Source organism: Eumetopias jubatus, unplaced genomic scaffold (genome assembly GCF_037043125.1).
Source record: "Eumetopias jubatus isolate StellerSeaLion01/CBP00866 unplaced genomic scaffold, mEumJub1_p1.0 scaffold_11, whole genome shotgun sequence".
Taxonomy (NCBI): domain Eukaryota; kingdom Metazoa; phylum Chordata; class Mammalia; order Carnivora; family Otariidae; genus Eumetopias; species Eumetopias jubatus.
In genome coordinates this window covers 96,860,245-96,883,153 of record NW_028274817.1, presented here as the reverse complement: position 1 = coordinate 96,883,153, position 22,909 = coordinate 96,860,245, and the positions used below count along the sequence as shown (strand labels likewise).

Genomic DNA, 22,909 nt, shown 5'->3' with positions numbered 1-22,909 from the left:
GACTTTAAAGATACTAGCTGGGCTTGAAAAAAGCATGGAAGTTATTAGAGAAACCCTTTCTGGAGAAATAAAAGAACTAAAATCTAACCAAGTCGAAATCAAAAAGGCTATTAATGAGGTGCAATCAAAAATGGGGGCACAAATTGCTAGAATAAATGGGGCAGAAGAGAGAATCAGCGATATAGAAGACCAAATGATGGAAAATAAAGAGGCTGAGAAAAAGAGAGATAAACAACTACAGGATCACGAGGGCAGAATTTGAGAGATAAGCGATATGATAAGACAAAACAACATTAGAATAATTGGGATCCCAGAAGAAGAAGAAAGAGAGAGAGGGGCAGAAGGTATATTGGAGCAAATAATAGCAGAGAACTTCCCTAATGTGGGGAAGGAAACAGGCATCAAAATCCAGAAGGCACAGAGAACCCCTCTCAAAATCAATAAAAATAGGTCAACACCCGGACATCTAATAGTAAAACTTACGAGTCTCAGAGACAAAGAGAAAATCCTGAAAGCAGCTCAGGAGAAGAGATATGTAACCTACAATGGTAGAAACATTAGATTGGCAACAGACTTATCCACAGAGACCTGGCAGGCCAGAAAGGACTGGCATGATATCTTCAGAGCACTAAACAAGAAAAATATGCAGCCAAGAACACTATATCCGGCTAGGCTGTCACTGAAAATAGAAGGAGAGATGAAAAGCTTCCAGGACAAACAAAAACTAAAGGAATTTGCAAACACGAAACCAGCCCTACAGGAAATACTGAAAGGGGTCCTATAAGCAAAGAGAGAGCCTAAAAGCAGCATAGACCAGAAAGGAACACAGACAATATACAGTAACAGTCACCTTACAGGCAATACAATGGCACTAAATTCATACCTTTCAATAGTTACCCTGAATGTAAATGGGCTAAATGCCCCAATCAAAAGACACAGGCTATCAGATTGGATTCAAAAACAAGACCCATCAATATGCTGTCTGCAAGAGACTCATTTTAGACCCAAAGACACCACCAGATTGAAAGTGAAGGGGTGGAAAACCATTTACCATGCTAATGGACACCAAAAGAAAGCTGGGGTGGCAATCCTTATATCAGACAAATTAGATTTTAAAACAAAGACTGTAATAAGAGATGAAGAAGGACACTATATCCTACTTTAAGGGTCTATCCAACAAGAAGATCTAACAATTGTAAATATCTATGCCCCTGACATGGGAGCAGCCAATTATATAAGGCAATTAATAACAAAAGCGAAGAAACACATTGACAATGATACAATAATAGTGGGGGACTTTAACACCCCCAACTGAAATGGACAGATCATCTAAGCAAAAGATCAACAAGGAAATAAAGACTTTAAATGAAACACTGGACCAAATGGACTTTACAGACATATTCAGAACATTCCACCCCAAAGCAACAGAATACACAATCTTCTCTAGTGCCCATGGAACATTCTCCAGAATTCATCACATCCTAGGTCACAAATCAGGGCTCAACTGGTACCAAAAGATTGGGATTATTCCCTGCATATTTTCAGACCACAGTGCTTTGAAACTAGAACCCAATCACAAGAGGAAAGTCAGAAAGAACTCAAATACATGGAGGCTAAAGAGCATCCTACTAAAGAATGAATGGGTCAACCAGGAAATTAAAGAAGAATTAAAAAAATTCATGGAAACCAATGAAAATGAAAACACAACTGTTCAAAATCTTTGGGATACAGCAAAGGCAGTCCTGAGAGGAAAGTATATAGCAATACAAACCTTTCTCAAGAAACAAGAAAGGTCTCAAATACACAACCTAACCCTACACCTAAAGGAGCTAGAGAAAAAACAGCAACTAAAGCCTAAACCCAGCAGGAGAAGAGAAATAATAAAGATCAGAGCAGAAATCAATGAACTAGAAACCAAAAGAACAGTAGAACAGATCAACGAAACTAGCAGCTGGTGCTCTGAAAGAATTAACAAGATTGATAAACCCCTGGCCAGATTTATCAAAAAGAAAAGAGAAATGACCCAAATCAACAAAATCATGAATGAAAGAGGAGAGATCACAACCAACACCAAAGAAATACAAACAATTATAAGAACATACTATGAGCAACACTATGCCAGCAAATTAGATAACCTGGAAGAAATGGGTGCATTCCTAGAGATGTATCAACTACCAAAATTGAACCAGGAAGAAATAGAAAACCTGAACAGACCTAAAACCACTAAGGAAATTGAAGCAGTCATCAAACATCTCCCAACAAACAAAAGCCCAGGGCCAGATGGCTTCCCAGGGGAATTCTATCAGACATTTAAAGAAGAATTAATACCTATTCTCCCGAAACTGTTCCAAAAAATAGAAATGGAAGGAAAACTTCCAAACTCATTTTATGAGGCCACCATTACCTTGATCCCAAAACCAGACAAAGACCCCATCAAAAAGGAGAATTACAGACCAATATCCTTGATGAACATGGATGCAAAAATTCTCACCGAAATACCAGCCAATAGGATCCAACAGCACATTAACAGGATTATTCACTATGACCAAGTGGGATTGATCCCTGGGCTGCAAGGCTGGATCAACATCCGCAAGTCAGTCAACGTGATACAATACATTAACAAAAGAAAGAACAAGAGTCATATGATCCTCTCAATAGATGCAGAAAAAGCATTTGACAAAGTACAGCATCCTTTCTTGATCAAAACTCTTCAGAGTATAGGGATAGACGGTACATACCTCAATATCATAAAAGCCATCTATGAAAAACCTACAGCGAATATCATTCTCAATGGGGAAAAGCTGAGAGCTTTTCCCCTAAGGTCAGGAACGCGGCAGGAATGTCCACTATCACCACTGCTATTCAACATAGTATTAGAAGTCCTAGCCACAGCAATCAGACAACAAAAAGAAATCAAAGGCATCCAAATCGGCAAAGAGGAAATCAAACTCTCACTCTTTGCAGATGATATGATACTGTATGTGGAAAACCCAAAAGACTCCACCCCAAAACTGCTAGAACTCATACAGGAATTCAGTCAAGTAGCAGGATATAAAATCAATGCACAGAAATCAGTGGCATTCCTATACACCAACAACAAGACAGAGAGAGACAAATGAAGGAGTCGATCCCATTTACAATTGCACCCAAAACCATAAGATACCTAGGAATAAATTTAACCAAAGAGGCAAAGGATCTGTACTCAGGAAACTACAAAATACTCATGAAAGAAATTGAAGAAGACACAAAGAAATGGAAAAACGTTCCATGCTCATGGATTGGAAGAACAAACATTGTGAAGATGTCAATGCTACCTAGAGCAATCTACACATTCATTGTAATCCCCATCAAAATACCATCCACTTTTTTCAAAGAAATGGAACAAATAATCCTAAGATTTGTATGGAACAGGAAGAGACCCCGAATAGCCAGAGGAATATTGAAAAAGAAAAGCAAAGCTGGCGGCATCACAATTCCGGACTTCCAGCTCTATTACAAAACTGTCATCATCAAGACAGTATGGTACTGGCACAAAAACAGACACATAGATCAATGGAACAGAATCGAGAGCCCAGAAATGGACCCTCAACTCTATGGTCAACTCATCTTTGACAAAGCAGGAAGGAATGCCCAATGGAAAAAAAGACAGTCTCTTCAACAAATGGTGTTGGGAAAATTGGACAGCCACACGCAGAAGAATGAAACTGGACCATTTCCTTACACCACACACAAAAATAGACTCCAAATGGTTGAAAGACCTAAACGTGAGACAGGAGTCCATCAAAATCCTAAAGGAGAACACAGATAGCAACCTCTTCGACCTCAGCTGCAACAACTTCTTCCTAGAAACATCGCCAAAGGCAAGGGAAGCAAGGGCAAAAATGAACTACTGGGATTTCATCAAGATAAAAAGCTTTTGCACAGCAAAAGAAACAGTCCACAAAACCAAAAGACAGCCGACAGAATGGGAGAAAATATTTGCAAATGACATCTCAGATAAAGGGCTAGTATCCAAAATCTATAAAGAACTTATCAAACTCAACACCCAAAGAACAAATAATCCCATCAAGAAATGGGCAGAAGACATGAACAGACATTTTTCCAAAGAAGACATCCAAATGGCCAACAGACACATGAAAAAGTGCTCAACATCGCTCGGCATCAGGGAAATCCAAATCAAAACCTCAATGAGATACCACCTCACACCAGTCAGAATGGCTAAAATTAACAAGTCAGGAAACGACAGATGTTGGTGGGGATGTGGAGAAAGGGGAACCCTCCTACACTGTTGGTGGGAATGCAAGCTGGTGCAACCACTCTGGAAAACAGTATGGAGGTTCCTCAAACAGTTGAAAATAGAGCTACCCCACGATCCAGCAATTGCACTACTGGGTATTTACCCCAAAGATACAAATGTAGGGATCCGAAGGGGTACGTGCACCCCGATGTTTATAGCAGCAATGTCCACAATAGCCAAACTGTGGAAAGAGCCCAGATGTCCATGGACAGATGAATGGATAAAGAAGATGTGGTATATATACACAATGGAATATTATGCAGCCATCAAAAGGAATGAGATCTTGCCATTTGCAACGACGTGGATGGAACTGGAGGGTGTTATGCTGAGTGAAATAAGTCAATCAGAGAAAGACATGTATCATATGACCTCACTGATATGAGGAATTCTTAATCTCAGGAAACAAACTGAGGGTTGCTGGAGTGGTGGGGGGTGGGAGGGATGGGGTGGCTGGGTGATAGACATTGGGGAGGGTATGTGCTTTGTTGATCCCTGTGAATTGTACAAGACTGTTGAATCACAGATCTGTACTTGTGAAACAAATAATACGATATATGTTAAGAAAAAAAAGAAGAAGAAGATAGCAGGAGGGGAAGAATGAAGGGGAGTAAGTCGGAGGGGGAGAGGAACCATGAGAGACGATGGACTCTGAAAAACAAACTGAGGGTTCTAGAGGGGAGGGGGCTGGGGGGATGGGTTAGCCTGGTGATGGGTATTAAAGAGGGCACATTCTGCGTGGAGCACCGGGTGTTATGCACAAACAATGAATCATGGAACACTACATCAAAAACTAATGATGGAATGTATGGTGATTAACATAACAATAAAAAAATTTTTTTAAAAAGTATATGAAGACAAATATGCACGAGAGTTTTAATTATAGAGGTAGCCGTCTATTTTGCTTTTTAAGTAAAAGAAAGAAATGGCAGATCTATATATAGACTGCTTGTAAAGTCTAGAAAAACAGACACTATATAGAATGCCATCAAGGACATCTTCGATTTTCAAATAATAAGAAAATAATATTACCTGGTTTTCCAAGTTTTAAGGCCCCTCTGATGATTGATTTGGGACACTCCTTAAGATGGATTATCAATTGAATGAAAAAGCAAATAGCAAAACAGTATGTACTTTATTATTACATTTATATAATTTACATAAGCTTGATTGATATAAATCAAATGCACAATTATATCCATACAAAATTTATTCATAATAAGGTTATATGGTGGGGCAGGTGGCAGGATTGAAAAGGCAAGGGAGAATTCTGTTTTGACTGTATTGTTTGAAATGTTTGCCGTGAGAACACAGTCACTGAACACAACGCTGATCAATAACAAATCATTTGCAAAACACTTCAACACCTCCCTATGCTCCGTATATGTCTATACAAGGCTCTTCCCCATAGAACGTAAATCTTTTAGAAAAGAAGTCTCCCAATTGGCTGGAGATGGGACCCCATGGGAAGCCGTGTGTTTTTTATGTGCTGTGCTGCAGCTTCACCACCTACTGTCTAGCCTGGAACTTGGACTCATTCTCTAGGAGAATCACAGTGGGGCAAATATGGAGAATGGCAAGAAGGTGGCATTGCTTAGGAAGTAATTAATCGAAAAGACTGGAGCCAAGGTATGGACCTCAAGTGAGGGCTAAAGGAAGCACTTGCAGCGAAAGAGGAGGACCCCATAAAGCTCCGCCCCTGCTCTCAACCCTGGGAGACGACCCGCAGAGGCGGCCGGAAGTGGCGTCCCTTGATTTTGGCCTCAGTATTCTAAAAGCAGTGAGGGCCTTCAGTTAAGGGGGTGTGGTCTCAGGTTAGCAGAGGGAGGCGTCCCAGGCTGAGGGCACCCCTGACTCCAGAATGGAAGAAGCTCTAAGGGTTCCTCCATGACTGTTGGCAATGGGAAGCTCCAAGATAACTATCAGAGGATCTCTCTGACTCCAGCCTCTTGGGAGTCTGACAGTGGTGAGGATCTTGGCGTATAGGGCATAACCTCAATTCAGAGGAGGGAGGACTCCCTGGCCCTGAAGGGACCCCAGGTGCCAACCCTGAATGAGGTTAACTACCCCGGAACACAAGGAGCCCCATAGAACCTTACTCCTGCTCTCAGCTCTGGGAGGACCTGGACACGGGACGGGGGAACAGACAGGGAGAAGCGGAAGGAACGACCCCTAACTTCCACTTTGAAAGTTTGGTCGGCGAAGGCTGGTACTGGAAGGCGTGGCCTCTATCCGCAGAAGGACAAACCTACGACTGGTCAAGTGAGGATAGTGAATGATATCATTCAGGGAGCCAACGACACCAGAATAAAAAGGGGCTGGCCCATTGAATAAAGCCCTCTTTTCTCATCCCAGAAAACCCCTGAAATAATGGTCAGACTGAGGCACCCACTGACTGGAGCCTCAAGAATCCGAGGGTGGTGAGGGCCGCAGTCTTGGGTGGGGGTGGGGCAGTGGCAGCCACGTCAACAGAGGGAGGACTGCGTGAGGACTGAGGGGCCCCTTAGAGCTCTACTGTCAGCCCTGGGTGGATCAAGGTGGAGCTGGGGGTGGGGGGAGGGCATGCCTAGCAGTGCTTTCCCTTCACTTTTCCTCTGGAGTCTAAGTGCAGCCTCCAGTCGGCCGAAGGGGGTCCCAGCCTCTACCACAGTCAAGGGAAGATGCTCAGTGAAGATTGAGGGAACATCCACTCCACACTGGAAGGGACTATACAGATCCCAACCCCTATCGTCACCCCTGGAAGGTGTTGGGCAGGGGTAGCTGGAACTGGCATCCACTGACTGGCTGGCGAATCTGAGGGCGGGAAGTACTTTGTTCTGAGAGAGGTCTCAGGTCAGCCAGGGAGAAATGGCAGGCCTGCCCACTCTCAGCGTAAGACTCTGAGCCGAGGCGGATGTGACCAGCCCACCACCTCACAATAGAGGGATCCTCTACATATGAGCCCAGTCCCGGCTGTGAGCTCTGGGAGGCTCTGAAACAGCCATCAGACTGGGTTGCCCCCTGACTTCTACTTTCGGTTTGTAGGAAGGTAAGGCCCGATCCGAGGAAGGCGGCATCAGGTGATCAGAGGGAGGAGTCTCACACCCTCCCAAGGGTCAAGGTCAGATACTGAGTGAGGAATGAGGAGACCTCTCCACTAGAATGGAGAAGGCCCCTCAGAACTGGTGTCAGCCCTGGGAGGAGGAGGGGGTGGCCAGGAGTGACTTCCCCTGATTTTTGCCTGGAGAGTGTGAGGATGGCAAAGGCCTTAAGAGGTCCAGCCTCAAGTGAGCAGAAAAAGGAATCCCAGGCTCTGCCAGGAATCCAAGTAAGATGCTGAGTAGAGACTGGAGGGAATCACACACTCCAGAATAGCGGGAGCTCTACAGAGCCCTATTCCTGTTGTCAGACTGGGTAGGCCCTGGAAGAGTTGACAGACTTTGTTGCCTTCTGACTTTGGGAGTTTGAGGACTGTTGTCTCAAATGAGCAGACAGAAGTTATCTTCATCTCTGTCAAGGTCAAAGTTAGAACCTCAAGTGAAGCTGGAGGGGACCACACATGCCAGAACAACAGAGCCCCCAACAGATGGCTCCCTTCCTTTGTCACCTCTGGGAGGCCCAGGAGGGTGTGACCTGATAATGAGGCACCCCCCTACTTCCTTTCCCTTGGTGTTTGTCTCTCAGAGCTGAGAGGCTCTGAGAAGTGTTGTCAGTCAGAGGCAAGCCCTTGCTTTTTAACTCAAGAGACTCAAGGAGATTAAGGTCTCTTTCTGAGGTGATAATCCTTGGGTGTGTACAGGGCGGAGTCCCAGATACTCCCTGGGGTCACAATGAGGACTTTGAACAAAGACAGAGGGGGCCACTCACTCGAAAACAGAAAGGATCCCACAGAGCCGAACCCTACCTACCCTGTTGTCAGCCGTGGGAAGCCTCGGCTGTGTCAGCCGGCTGCACCCTGAGGAGCCTTTTCACTTCCTCCTCCAGCTTCTTGCAGGTCAGGAAAGGAGACCTGTGAGGCTCTAGAGCACTGTTCTCAGGAAAAGATGGGTGGAGACACTCTTCATTAGAGCTGCCACAGTTGAGTTTACCAGATGAGGCCGCTCACATCCTCCCTTTCTCCCTAGGTTGTGGTCCCCTATCATCTACCCTTCTGCCTGCTACCACTAACAGAAGTAAGCATGTCTCAGGATCAGGAGATCCCAAGCTGCACGCAGGAACAACACTGTGCCCCCAGTGAGATCCAAAGCCTGGAGGCTACACAGGTCTCCAAGGCTGTGGAGGAGGCCTCTCCTTCCATTTGTCCTCTGATGCCTGGCAACATGGAGGAAGCTCTGGCTGCTGGAACATCCACCACTCCCCTGGGTCCTCAGAGTGCCTACTCATCTTATACTGTCATCACGGCCATCTCACCAAGCAAATCAGATGAGGGCTCCAGCAGCCAAGAAAAGGAAGATAGTTCAACTTCTTCATCAAAGTCCCTGTCCGACATCGAGAACTTCCCCATAGACCCTGCAGGTGAGAAGGTGATGATGCTGGTGCAGTTCCTGCTGCATAAGTATCAAATGAAAGAGCCCATCACAAGGGCAGATATGATTGATGTTATCCAAGAGTGCAATGATGACTTCCCTGAGATCCTCAGGAAAGTCTTCGAGCGCATGGAGCTGGTCTTTGGTGTTGATATGAATGAGGTGGACCCCACCAGCCACAGTTATGTCCTTTTCAACAAACTGGGCCTCACTTATGACGCTAGGCTTGGTCATGAGGACAGCATGCCCAAGACCAGCCTCCTGATAATTGTCCTGGGCATGATCTTCATGAAGGGCAATTGTGCCACTTAGGAGGAGATCTGGGAAGTGCTGAATATGACGGACTTATATGCTGGGAGGAAGCACTTCATCTTTGGGGAGCCCAGGAAGTTCATCACCCAAGATTTGGTGCAAGAAGAGTACGTGGAGTACCGCCAGTTGGCCAACAGTGATCCTCCACGCTACGAGTTCCTGTGGGGCCCCAGAGCCCACGCTGAAGCCAGCAAGATGAAAATGCTGGAATTTTTGACGAAGATCCATGAGTCCGACCCCAGGTGCTTCCCATCCCAGTATGAGGACGCTTTGAGAAATCAAGCAGAGAGAGCCCGAGCCAGACCAGCAGCCAAGGAGGGTGCTAGTGCCATGGGCAGCACCCATTCCGGTGCAGGATCTGGCATCCCCTCCCAGCCCTCCCAGCCCTAGTCAGGTGGGAGGCAGATTCCTCACTTTGTCATTAAAATTAGCAGTCAACCTTCTACGTAGTGGAGTGCTGGGGTGTGGCTGTAGGGAACACCACACATAACATCTCTGTGTCCCTCTTCTATATGGTTCACGGGGAGGTTTATCTTCTTCATGGGTGGGGGGAGGGGAGTTTGGTTTCAAATGTTGTGCCCTTTAAAACACCGTTTTATTAGCTTTAGAATCTTAAGTTTATGAATGACACTGGTCATATGTTTACTACTACTTATGAAATTTAAGAATACAAGTTTTGCTTGTTTGTAAAACAAAACGGACCATCTTATTTTGTCATCTAGAAAAGGTCAATGATATTTGAATAGGCCTTTCTTTGGAAGTGTCAAAGAATTCAGCAGTTAAATAGTTGGGATCAAGAAAAAAAAACCCTGAAGATGGTCAAAAGATACCAAAAGATGGCCAATTCTTAGCCTCTCTTAACCCTCCCAATCTGCTGTTCTGTAAAATTAAATGACATATACAGGCATTTGCTTGGATTATTTAAGAATATGTGAAAAGTAAATAATAAATTATACCCCAGGTACACTGGCTCATTTATTCCCAAATATTAATTCAGCATCTGCCTTTTGGAAAGCGCTGTGTTAGTACTGGGGATGCTAGGGTAGCCAAGACTCACCACCTGCCCATAGATTTTAGATTCTAGGAGCAAGAATCATGTAAAGAAAATAATGGTTGAGTATCCTTCAATACCAAAAGAAAAAGTAAAAAGGAATGAAGAGGTTGGCGGGGGGGGGGGGTCCATATGAAGGCAGTCAAGTATAAATATCCTGAGACAGGCTGTGGACTTGGGAAATTACAAGCCCTTCAGTGGGAGGTAAGTTTAAATTAAGCTGTAGTACACTAGCTAAGGCTATGGGAGTGGTGAACAGGGGTCAGACCCTCAAATGGTGTGTCTCAGGGTTGAGAATGAAAACTGTTCTTAGCGGCTACTTTGGGATTATGGGTTGACCAGATCCCACCTGGGACAAGAATGGAAGCCAACCTGCATTCTTGCTCAAGAGCAGTTGAACACAATGCACAAATTGGGTGTTTCATGAACATCATCTTCAAGGAGTTTGTGAGAAATAAGGGTGACATTTCCTTGAGGTGAGATACCCCAAAGCCACTGGGCTGGCACTCTGCCCTGGGCTCAGAGATCCAGAGCCTATACCATTCATTAAATGGGTTATGTTCAATACACTTTGGCAAACTCTAAGCAAGGCCTAGATTTTTCGAGGAGGTAAGTGAATGAAAAGAGAGATGGATTATTGGAGGGGCAGCTGGGAGGGAAGGAACGAGTTGGTCCTTGACACAAATTCTAGGAGTGTGGAGTTGTGTTCAGTTGAGAACTACTCCCCCAAACCCACGTTAAATAATATATCCTCTACTGGGGAAGATTTACTAAGGTTTTCTTGTTAAGCAGCCATTTGGGCTGGTTTGGTGTGCCGTGTCCTAGAACACTGAGTATTCTCTGCCGTCTCCTGGGTTAACAAATCCCAGAGAGGAAGGCACTAATGTATGGGGTCAAAATCATCATAGTAGTAATTGCCGATCATCAAAGACCCCACACACACCATGCACCGTGCCAGGGGCTTGACATACAACACATACATTCTAATGGTCATGCATACAAGACAAGGCTGATCAAGCCCATTTCAAGACGAAGAAAGTGAGGCTTAGAAAGTTTATGAATGTTCACAAATCACAAGCCTAGTATGTGACAGAGTTGGGACTAGACCTCCTGTTTGAATTCTTCCAGAGCCCATGCTATGCTTCCTACTCCTTCCAACCTGGGGACAACCTTTTTTTTTTTTTTTTTTTTTTAAGATTTTATTTCACAGAGAGAGAGAGCACGAGTGTGCCAGTGCACAAGCAAGGGGAGGGGCAGGTAAAGGGAGAGGGAGAAGCAGACTTGCCGCTGAGCAGGGAGCCCGACCCGGGGCTCGATCCCAGGACCCTGGATCATGACCTGGGCCTAAGGCAGATGCTCAACCAACTGAGCCACCCAGGTGCCCCCCTGGGGACAACCTTCTGTTAACTCATTTCTCTTCTTACTCTATAATGCTTCTCAGGAGGTAAGACGAAGGACCTTGTAGCCAAAGTAGGAAAAATGAATAGATATAGTGAAGGAATGTGAAAATGCGAATCACACACAATTTGGGCATTCTCTGTGGGGTCCATTTACCCAGAGTGCTGCTGCCTCACCCCAGGGCGCCTCGAGAGCTGCCTCTGCTCAGTAACTGACACAGGTGTGCAGTCCCAACACTTTCCCACATTACGATGCCCTTCCCCTGAGTCTTCCCCCATCACCCTCCTGTCCACTCTGGAAGCTGACCTGCTGTCCAGCCCTTCACCGCATCTTCCTCTGGACACTGTCCCCTGCTTCCAGTGGAACAGACAGTCCAGGACCACCTGCACTCCCCCTGACTCAGAGGATTCCATTTTCTGCAGGCATCTCCTGGCTGACTTTCACCATGGGATCCCTCTGCTACAACCCCTTCTCTTAAAAGATTTTATTTATTTATTTGTTTATTAGAGAGACACAGAAAGAGTGTGGGGGGGTGGCGTGGGAGGAGCAGAGGAGGGGGTGGGAAAGAATCTCAATCAGACTGTGTGCTGAGCACGGAGCCCCGATGCAGGGCTCGATCTCACGACCTGCGATCATGACCTGAGCTAAAACCAAGAGTCAGATGCATAACTGACTGAGCCACCCAGTTGCTGCCAACTGTTTCTCTTTAAAGAGTCAAGTTTAGGTACATGGTCCTTCCCTGATGGGCTTCTTCACCATACTCTCCAAGTGTTTTACAAGTGGGCTTGTGAGTGGAGTCTAAGTAGGCACAGAACATACTGGTTCTTGGGATGTAAACGTGAACTAAGAGAAGATTTTGAAACCACCTTGATATTTGTAGTAGGATTTTAATGGGATGGCCTATTTGGGACTAGCCACTGAAAAGATACCAATGAGTAAGCATACCTAGGTGGTCAGAAACCAAAGCCTCACTCTTAAGAGATAGAGGGGGCAAGACCATGGAAATCCCTGTGCAAGCAAACATCTATAAATCCCAAGTCTGAATTCCTATAACCCTGGAAGTCCTGGAAGCAGGAAGAATGGAGATTCCAAGAATTGGTTCCTTGGCCTAATGTGCTATACTGATTAAAAAAGAAAAAAAAAATAGTTCGCCATCCTTATGTTATCTCTAGCTTGTGTACTTTCCGCAGAACAAAGTCCTTGTTTTCACGGTGCCTAGGAGCACTGTACAGATGTTCAGGCACATTCAGTCCGGTGGGATCCAGCAGACGCTCTCAAGTTAAGATACTGACCATGCAGCAAAAAGAACGAGGTAATTCCTCACCTACTGAAATTATAGAGGTTTTTGCAAGTTTGTGTTACTGACTGAAGATGGGTGAACCTTTCCGGTAGGGATTTACAGGGTTCTTTTAAAAATCAGATGTGATCCTGTACTTGAAAGCATGCTCAAAAAAGGTGGCCAGCTGCAAGGCGAAGAACAGGCTTCACAGAAACTACTCCAGGAAACAAAGAGGGTTATTGTCCCAACAAACCGTAACAGTTGCTCTTTATAACCAAGGAAGGGACTGCAAGTGCTCATGCACATCCTTTCTTGGCTTTTCCCTGGGTTCACAGGAAAGCTACATTCCCAGTCCACTTGCAATTAAGAAGGGTCAGGCAGGGACGCCTGGCTAGCTCAATTAAGCGGCTGCCTTCGGCTCAGGTCATGATCCCGGGGTCCTGGGATTGAGCCCCGCATCGGGCTCCCTGCTCCGCGGGGAGCCTGCTTCTCCCTCTGCCTGCCGCTCCCCCTTCTTGTGCTCTTGGCTCTCTCTCTGACAAATAAATAAAATCTTAAAAAAAAAAAAAAAAGGATCATGTGACTACTCTTGCCAGAAGAAGTATTTGTCATTTCTGGGCCAACTCATTTGAGATCCAGGATGCTACCTCCACTTTCTTTCTTGCATTCAGTAGAAAGATGGAGAGCTCGTGTCGAGACACGGAACTACAAGATGGAAGCAGCCTACATCTGAGTCACCAGTGAGCAAAGATGCACATCAAATTTTATGTGCACAAGAAATAAACCTTTAAGTCATTCAGATTTTATGTTTTATGTTTTGCATCAGCTAGCAGTTATTTTATGTAGCTAATAAACAGGTACCATTTATGTTGTTAAGCTTATTTAAAATTTTTAATGACAAAGCTAATAATAGCGCATATATTCTCTCGTTGCAAGTATTTCTAACAACATACATAAATCTATCCCTTCCCTTTACCATGTTCCTCTAAAACTCCACTTTCTCCTCAGAGGTAACTACAATAAAAAATATATGGTGCCTATTATTTTAAAGGTAATTTTAAGCTTTTTAATACATAGATGCGCTATAAAAATATACTGTGATTTTTTTTTAACAGACTGGGTAGCAACATACATACTGTTCTCCCATTTGCCTTTGTCACTTAATAAAACGAAAGCAGCATCATTCCATGACAACACATATAAATCCACCTCATTATTTTAACTACTCCCTAGGATTCTGAAGTATGTATGTTCCATAATTAATTTAACTATTTTCCTCCTGATGGACGCATAAGTAGTTCCCATTAGTTTCTATGCTTAACAGAACTGAATCAACATCTTTAGACATTAGTTCTTGGGCAAATGTGCATAGGAAAGACATAACAAACCGAAATTGGGGTAAAGTGGAGAGGGTATGAAAATTGCACATTTTTGTAAATATTGCCAAAATACCATCCCACATATCTACCCATTAATATTTCATAAATTGATGTATGTAAATACCCTACACTCTCTTATTTTGTTTTTTAAATCCTTTAACTTTTGGTCAAACTTATGAAAAAATAATGTCTCACAGTTATGTTAATTTGTATTTCCCTTTTTTCTAATCAAGTTGAGCAGAAAATGAACTTAATCTCTTGACCATATAAAGATACATTTCTGCAGCAATGTTCTGAGTCACAGGATTCCTCTGAACAAGCCTTGAAATTCTGATGTCAACAAGATATTTTCCTTTTATGTTGAGAAGCAAGGATGTGGTCAGAACAACCAGGTGCCAGAGATTTGAGCCAGACAGGACATGCTGGACATGTGGAGGTGAGAGGCATGAGGAGGATGGCAGGGGAGAGCAATTTCCAGAGTCCATAAGAAAGACCACAGGCAAAACCAAGTCCAAAGAGCACAGAGCAGGCTGGTAATTGCGGATCTGAAAGTTCAGCATCATGTGGAGAAGTGACCATAAGGGAAGGTGGCGGATGGGGGGGGGGGCATGTGAGGACACTTACATAAATAGGCATGGAAAATTTCTGACTTACTTTTACCAGCTGGAAGTTGTCAAGTGATCTACGTGGGCAGGTCTACAGATGAAAGAGCCCAAAACTTATCAGACATCCCACCCGCTCTACCTTCAAATCCTCTCTACATATTGTCAGGCAGGGTATAGCTGTTTCCTCTGCATCATCTAGTGAGTTATTGATGGATTCTAGTAGAGCAACATTTCCTGATGACCCTGGGGGTTCTAGTATATCCTTGTCAATGTACCTGGGCTGGGACCTATCTTTATGTCTCCTGAAGACAGCTATTTCCTACCTTGTATATGGTGGACCACTCCACTGAGGTTGAGGCTACATGAATGGGTGGGGCTAGTGAATGATGACACACAGAGGAGACAGGTCAGGAGTACCATGAGGACATGGGAATTCCCAAGTTCAGGGAGCAGTTGTAACACTTTGGGTTTCTTCCACGGCAGCCAGAGGCCCTAACAGGGATTATTCTGAATCAGTGAATGTTACCTCTGGTATTTTGATTAACTGACTGATTCATTCATTCATTCATTCATTCATTCATTCATTCATCTAGCAAGTACTTACTGAATATATGCTGAGGGCAAACACTGAGTAAACAAAACAAAAAGAACTAGCAAGGCACCTACTCAGGCTGTGGATGCAAGGATGGTAAGGAGACAGACAGACTTCACTTTTAGGATGTTAAGGACTATGTGAAAGGGTAGGCGGAGTCTATAAGGACTCTAAGTTCTAAAGGTTGGCTTACTAGGTAGAACTTGTTCTTAGCTGAGATTGAGGATAAATTTTGAGGAGGAACTTCTGGTGGGGATTTCAGTTAGAGGTAGAGATGACGAAGGCAGTGGTGGATAAGTCAGTGTGGGCCAGGTAGATGGTAAGGTTTTGCCAGCTGTCCAGGTGGAGATGTCCAGTGAGCAGAAGAAAACATGAGTATGGCTATCAGGAGAGGGTCCCAGGCTGCAAAGTAGGTTTGGTTGCATCAGAAGTCATGCGAGGCCATAGAGGGGGAGGAAAGTCAAGTGTTGTGCATATCGTGGCCTATATTCTGTCTCCTCCTCTGCCAACACTACTGGAAACCAAAATTACACAAAACTTAATCCAGGGAAGAATTTAAAAGGAGAAAGTCCTCCCCCATAAATCTACTACTTAGAGAAAGCTTTCCTATGTCCTTTGGCTCTCTTTTCTAAGCATGTATCTGTGCCTTTGTCTTCGCATTGCCTACGCCTGTGTATTTGCGGCTAAGAGTATACGTGAAGCTGTAGATCATGACTTGTCAACCTCAAATCTGCTCTCCTGGGTCCCTTTCAGGACCCTACTCTTGACAGCCTTTGTTCAAGGCTGAGCTTATACCCACAATACACAGACACTTACCTGCCCTAACTAATGTGTCTGCTCTGGACAGTTGGCAACTCTGCAAGTAACTCCAGTTTCTCATGACATACTGAGCAAGGAGCTCGAGGTAATCTTGCATCCAGGTCCCTGGAGGTGCAAACTTCATGACACATTCTTTATCTAATTGGGGGACAGTGATTGTCAAAATTATGTAGACATGTGACTCCTTATCCCAGCTGCAGCTTTCCCCAGAAATCTGATCCATGAACATAAGGAAGGCTGAGCAGTCTGCGTAAAATGGGGACTGTAAGCCGAGTCCGGTCCACTCAGCTCCTTCTTCCCTCTGGAGGGCAGTGAGCCCTGACATCCACAGAACTCTGGGGTGCCCTCCGAGCACTGCCAGAGAAGCTGAGTGCTACATGACCCTGCCTCAGACATGGGCTTCATCTAGGGCTGAGACAGCCAGCTTGAACACATAGAACATGTCGTCTTTGTCATTTTGTCCTCCATTCTACAGTGACTTTATCAGGACACCCTAAATGTCCTGTGTTCGGTTTTCAATAAGTTATAAAAATTTAGGAGTTAGAACTATTTTTCAACCACAGTAACTGGCAATTAAATCCGTTAAGGCAACACTAGCTGAAAATCATACCTCCACAAATAAAGATCTGGTCTCTCCAGAGGTTTGGCTGATGGAAGATCAAAAGGAGGGGATTTAGTATTAAAGAAAGAAAATAATTCAATAATTTTTGGCCATAGTCCCATAGTCGTGAACAAGTAACCACCATTAACTACATGTAACTTCCGACAGGTATAACACTGTCCATGACTGCCCCTACTCCAGTAACTAAGCTTCTGCAAGACAAGTCAATGACAGTTCCAGGCTTCTGAAACTCAGCCAATCAGTGATACGCCCACCCTGAAAGTCAGCCAATCAGCGACAGCCTCACATTCCGGACGGCATCCAATCAGGGGCCCTATTTCTGAAAGTCGGCCAATCGGTTGCAGCCTTACTCTCGCGACCACAGGAACACCCCTCAATGTCTGTAGGTCCCTAAACACTCTGCTCCTGAATGTCAGCCAATCCTTGAATCCCCAACATAGCCAAACCTCATAGAGGTCACCTGTGACTTTGTTCAGACAGACGGCGCCTTACAAGTACAGTTCTCCCTTCAGCCAAACGCGGAGTTCGCCTTTTTTGGATCAGTGAGTTCCAGTTGTTCTTAGGTCACAAGTTCACAACCCTTTCGACCATTCATTCAACCCCTGTTTGTGGACTTGTTCGTGACAGGCACACTGACTGACGTGGCCGGGAGAGGTGCAAATTCAATCTTTTCAGTTCTTGAAATGGTTGTTTATATCTGTTTTTGTGTATGTTGGAACCTCAAAATGCCCAACACAAGTGTAAATGTTGTGGCAAATTTATGAATGGTGGACATTTATTAAATAAGGAATAAATCCCTTCAAAGCTTTTGTGTATTATGCAACTCTTCATTCAATATAGAAAATGATGGAAAGCCAGATATAAACCGGTATACGCTAAGAGCTGAGCACGGGAGATGCAGGATTACCTTGACTGGTACCAAAGACAGTGAAAAAAAAAATAATGTATTTTTTCAAAGAGACATTCAGATTCAAAAGACTAATTACAGAAGTTGTAATGGCCTTCTACGCTGTATATCATCATCAATCTTTCACCCCAAGTTGGAAACAAATTTCCAGGTGCTAGGACAGAATCTACTGCAATAATAAAAAATAAAATAGCTCCATTTACAATTACAGAGATTATCAAAGATCGAAATGCCTCACTCTTTCTACAGCATAGTCACAGATGCATGTGATGACAATTACAGAATACATTTTCCCTAGGCTTGTGAAAGTTTTCTCATGAAAAAAGGCTTCCTTATAAGGCCATTACTGTGAATAAAGTCATTTGAAAATGTGACTTCAGAAAAAACAGCAATTTTTTGCAGAGACTTCCTTTTTTTTTTTTCCTTTAAACTTAGGAGTTAATTAAAGTGCTTAAAGTTAATGAAAAACATGCATGATTCTATGGTACATGTTTGTTGTACTGCCTATTTTCTGCATAATGCTACTCAAACAGCATCTGATGTCCTTTTTATTGAAATTGAAGGGGGGTGCCTGGGTGGCTCAGTTGGTTAAGCAACCGAGTCTTGATTTTGGCTCAGGTCATGATCTTGCGGTCATGAGATCGAGCCCCATGTGGGTCCTGCAGTAAGCATGGAGTCTGCTTGAGATTCTTTCTCTTTGTCCCTCTGCCCTTTCCCCTGCTTGAGCTCTCTAAATCAATCAATCAATCAATCAATCAATAAATAAATTCTTTTAAAAAGAAATTGAAGGAATAGTTATAGAATTATTTCAACATTTATATTCTTTGAAAAAGTTATTAAATCACCAAGAATTTGGGGGTTTTTGCTAGCATTCAGAAGTCCTCTATTCTCATTCAAAAATCCATTGGCTCTCTTTAACACAGCTGAAAGAATCTTCAGTTTATTTGAAGCACTGATGCCATATTTTAATTTTGAAGAAAAGGCCCCCCCAAAACTCTTGTTGACTTTTTTTTAAATAAGCCCCTCAGCAAAGTCAGCTTATTTCTTGCTCATAGTTTTCTATATTCCTCTAGCAAGAGGATTATGTGCACTGAAAGAGCAAACAGTATTATTAAAGTACTCCATTGATTAAAGGAATTTGTTGGATGCATTAGAGAAAGAATTGATGAAAACTGTTCCCCGTTATTTGTCAAGGCTTAAAATGAACAACATTACTTATGAACAGGAAAAGAAAATCTGACTTGAAGTGGTTAATTACTATGGAATTTGTCAAGATTATAATTTGGAATGGATTTCATCACATGAAAAATTTGATTTAGTAACATGGATATTCCTGAATATTATTCCAGCAAGAGAACAAGAAGAGAATAACATTTGTTAACAATGCTCTTTTTTGTCAGGGATGACCTTTTTTTCAAAAGACTGTATTTATTTTTTGAGAGAGAGCACGAGCAGGAGCAGAGGGGAGCAGCAAAGGGAGAGGGAGAAGCAGACTCCCCGCTGAGCGGGGAGCCCGATGCGGGGCTCGATCCCAGGACCCCGGGATCATGACCCGAGCCGAAGGCAGACGCTTAACTGACTGAGCCACCCAGGCACCTCTGGGGGATGACTTTTTTTTTTTTTTTTCAAGTTACTAGATATAACATAATCCTGAAGAATGGAAAAGTGAAAGATGTCATGAAAGATGGTGTTACATGATTCTATAAAGGCAATTTGAAGAGCAGTTCCCAGAATTATTAACCATGCCAATACATGTTTAGTATACCAACTCATAATGTTAGTACTGAGCATATGTTCTCATTAATTAATTTTCAAAGGACAAAATAATGAAATAAGTAAAAGGTGACCACTGTAAGTTATGCTCTAATATAAACGGAAGACAGACTGAGACTGCAAAGAATTTTATAAGCAAATTCCATAAAATGAGAAACTGTTAGAGATAAATCATCAGGGGACTGTAGCTGAAGAAAGAGCTATCTAATTTTGGTGTTTCCTCAAAATTTCTATGTCGAAGTCCTAACCCCAGTACCTCAGAATACAACTGTATTTGGAGAAAGGGTCTTTTTTTTTTTTTTAAGATTTTATTTATTTATTTGACAGAGAAATAGACAGAGCCAGAGAGCACAAGTGGAGGGAATGGCAGAGGGAGAGGGAGAAGCAGGCTCTGCACAGAGCAGGGAGCCCGACGTGGGCCGCGATCCCAGGACCCCGGGATCATGGCCCAAGCTGAAGGCAGATGCTTAGCCATCTGAGCCACCCAGGTGCCCCTGGAGAAAGGGTCTTTAACGAGACAATTAAGTTAAAGTGAAATCATTAGAGCGGGCCCTGATTCACTTTAACAGGTGTCCTAATAAGAAGAAGAGATTAGGATACCAATACACAGAGGGAAGACGACTGAAGACACAGGGAAAGGAATGCCATCTACAAACCAAAGAGAGAGGCCTAAGAAGAAACCAACCCTTGCTGATACCTTGATCTTAGACTTCTAGCCTCTGGAATTGTAAGAAAATAAATTTCCGTTGTTTAAGCAGTCCAGATTGTGGTACTTTGTTACGATTGCCCTAGCAAAGTAATAAAGATGAATAAAATAATTCCAATTTAACTAGGTGCCCTGCATTTTTAGTTGCTAAATCTTGCAGCCCTACGTAAGGGAAAACTGGAAGTCAACTTGCCCACATTGTACCCATCCTCAAGAATTGCAAGAAACCCTGCCTGGATGATGAACAAGAGATGGCTTCTAGTGCTCGAACATGTCCAAGAACAAATGATTCTAATCTCCCCCACACTGATACAGAAACGTGAGGAGGAAAGTAAAAGAGCCAACTTATAGGTCAATGTCACTCATGAACGTGGATGCAAAAATCCTAGACATGATAAAAATTTACTTAATCTGCAACATATAAAAAGAATAATATACTTGGAGCAATTTAACTCATCTTTAGAAAGTCAGTTAATGTGAATTACCGCTTTCTGGTAAGAGAGAAAATTCATATAGTTGATTTAATGAAAAACAGCGCTTGATAAACTTGAACATACATTCAGAATTTTGAAAAAAAGGAAAAATCCTCTTGGCAGCCTAGTAACAGAAAGGAGTTCTTTAACCTACTAAAGATGATCAGTCAGTGGTGAAATTCTGAAAGATTTTCATTTGAGATAATGATGCTGTACATGGCAATTCAACACTATATCGCAGATCCTCACCTCTGCAATAAGGCAGATAGTATAAACAAAATATATTGAAATTATACAGGACGAAATAAAATTGTCATCACTCATAAATGATACAATTGTATGTGAATAATCCAACATAAGCTAAGGAAAATATATGAGAAATAAGACTTTTCTGGTTATTAATTCTTTGTAACAAAATCAATTGTATTTCTACCTATTAGGACAAAAAGCTGAAATGTAAAAATAAGACATACGACCTGCAAGAGAATTAAAAATGCTGAGTACCTTGGAATGCATTTAACACAACGTGTATATGACCTTCACAAAGAAATTTTGTAACCTTAATGAGGGAAATTTTAAAAGACTTAAACAAATGGGAAGATATACTTCGTCAGGAATTAAAAAGCACAGTAACAATCTCATTATATGATCTCCCTCCTGCATTTATTACATATTGTAATTCTCACAACCTCACACAAGATGGGTTAGGTGTTACTGCCTTAAACTTCCAAGAAACTGTAGGTCTATAAATTCAAATAATTTACCCACGGTCATGCAGTAAGTAGCAAGGCCAGAACTCGAATGCACATTTCTCTGTCTCTCCAGTCCCTGTTTTTTCCACAATATCACTGGAGTAGACTCTGCTAGTGCCCCGCCCATATATCCTTAGATGGCTCTTACCGACTCTGTGCATCCCTTTGCTGCTGAGGTGTCACACATTTAACCCTCGGAGGATGACCCCTGGGCATCAGAGTTGGCTTGCTCACACAGACAGTCAGAAATGTCTAGCAATTTTAAATTCCTTCCAGCCCCTCTAAATCCCCAGATAATCCATGGCTTCCTTCCCAGGACAGAGAATGGGAACTGGAATAGGAATTTCACATTCCCACATCCAATCCCAGAATGGTCCATAGCCAACGACAGAACAGCTCCTTTGCCTCAAAGCCAAAACACTTATGAGGTGTACTTTATGCTCCTGAGCTCCCTGAAGGATGAAGTTAAATCTGAGATCTCACCTGAAATGATACACTTACTTGGATTCTTCCCCTTTTCTGTCCTGCCTCCTTCACGCCCTTAATAGTTTCTCCTGGAAGCAAATCCTTAATAAAATACTTGCATCAGCAACCTTGATTTATCTGGGAGAACGTGACCTATGCAACCCACACTGTGAGATATATTTACTTCAAATTCACAGTCTTAAGATAGTAAGCCCCAAATCAAGTGAATATGCTTATTATGTGAGCTTTATAAACTATACTATGAAACTGGAATTGGAAGTAATACTGTTAAATTATTATTCAGTTAGAATATTAATAGAATATTTGCATAATTCTTTTAGTGATCTCTGCCAAGTACTTGTATCTACCCGACTTTCAGTTTTCTCTTTTGCTAAATGAGTGTATGGGATCAGATATTCTATAGGCTAGTGGATCTCAAAGGAGGCAATTATGTCCTCTCGAAGGCATTTGAGAAAAATCTCAAAACTTTACAGGTTGTCACAACTGAGGAAGAGTGCAGTCGGTGATTCTAGTGGATAGAAGCCAGGGAGGCTGCAAGACAACCTACAATGCTTTGGAGAGCCCCCTACGACAAAAAGTGACCTGGCCCCAAATATCAATGGTGCTGAGATTGAGAAACCATGATCGAAGCTCTGACGTGTCTCTAAACTTCAGTCAGCGATTAACTCTATCTTAGTCTACAATATGTCAGATCATGATTTCAACGTAATCAATGCATTTTACTTCTATGAGAAGTGAGTGGACTCAGTCACATTGCTTGGTGCCCACCAGTTAGTTACTGGTCTGTTTATGAGCGACTGATGGTCATTCAGGGTAGATAGACTACTTTTGCATGGACACGCAGCCTTTAAAACCGAACATTCAGTGACCTGCCTGCTACTCTAGAACACACCCCTTTAAAAATGTGGAACAGAGAACAGAGATTAGAAAGAATAGAGTGAAAGCAAATACAATGG

At 43.0% G+C, this 22,909-nt stretch overlaps 1 pseudogene; it reads left to right on the top strand.

Annotated features, from left to right (window-relative positions):
• Positions 1-8,451: 8,451 nt before the first annotated feature.
• LOC114216761 (melanoma-associated antigen B16 pseudogene) lies at positions 8,452-9,501 on the top strand (annotated as a pseudogene).
• Positions 9,502-22,909: the final 13,408 nt, after the last annotated feature.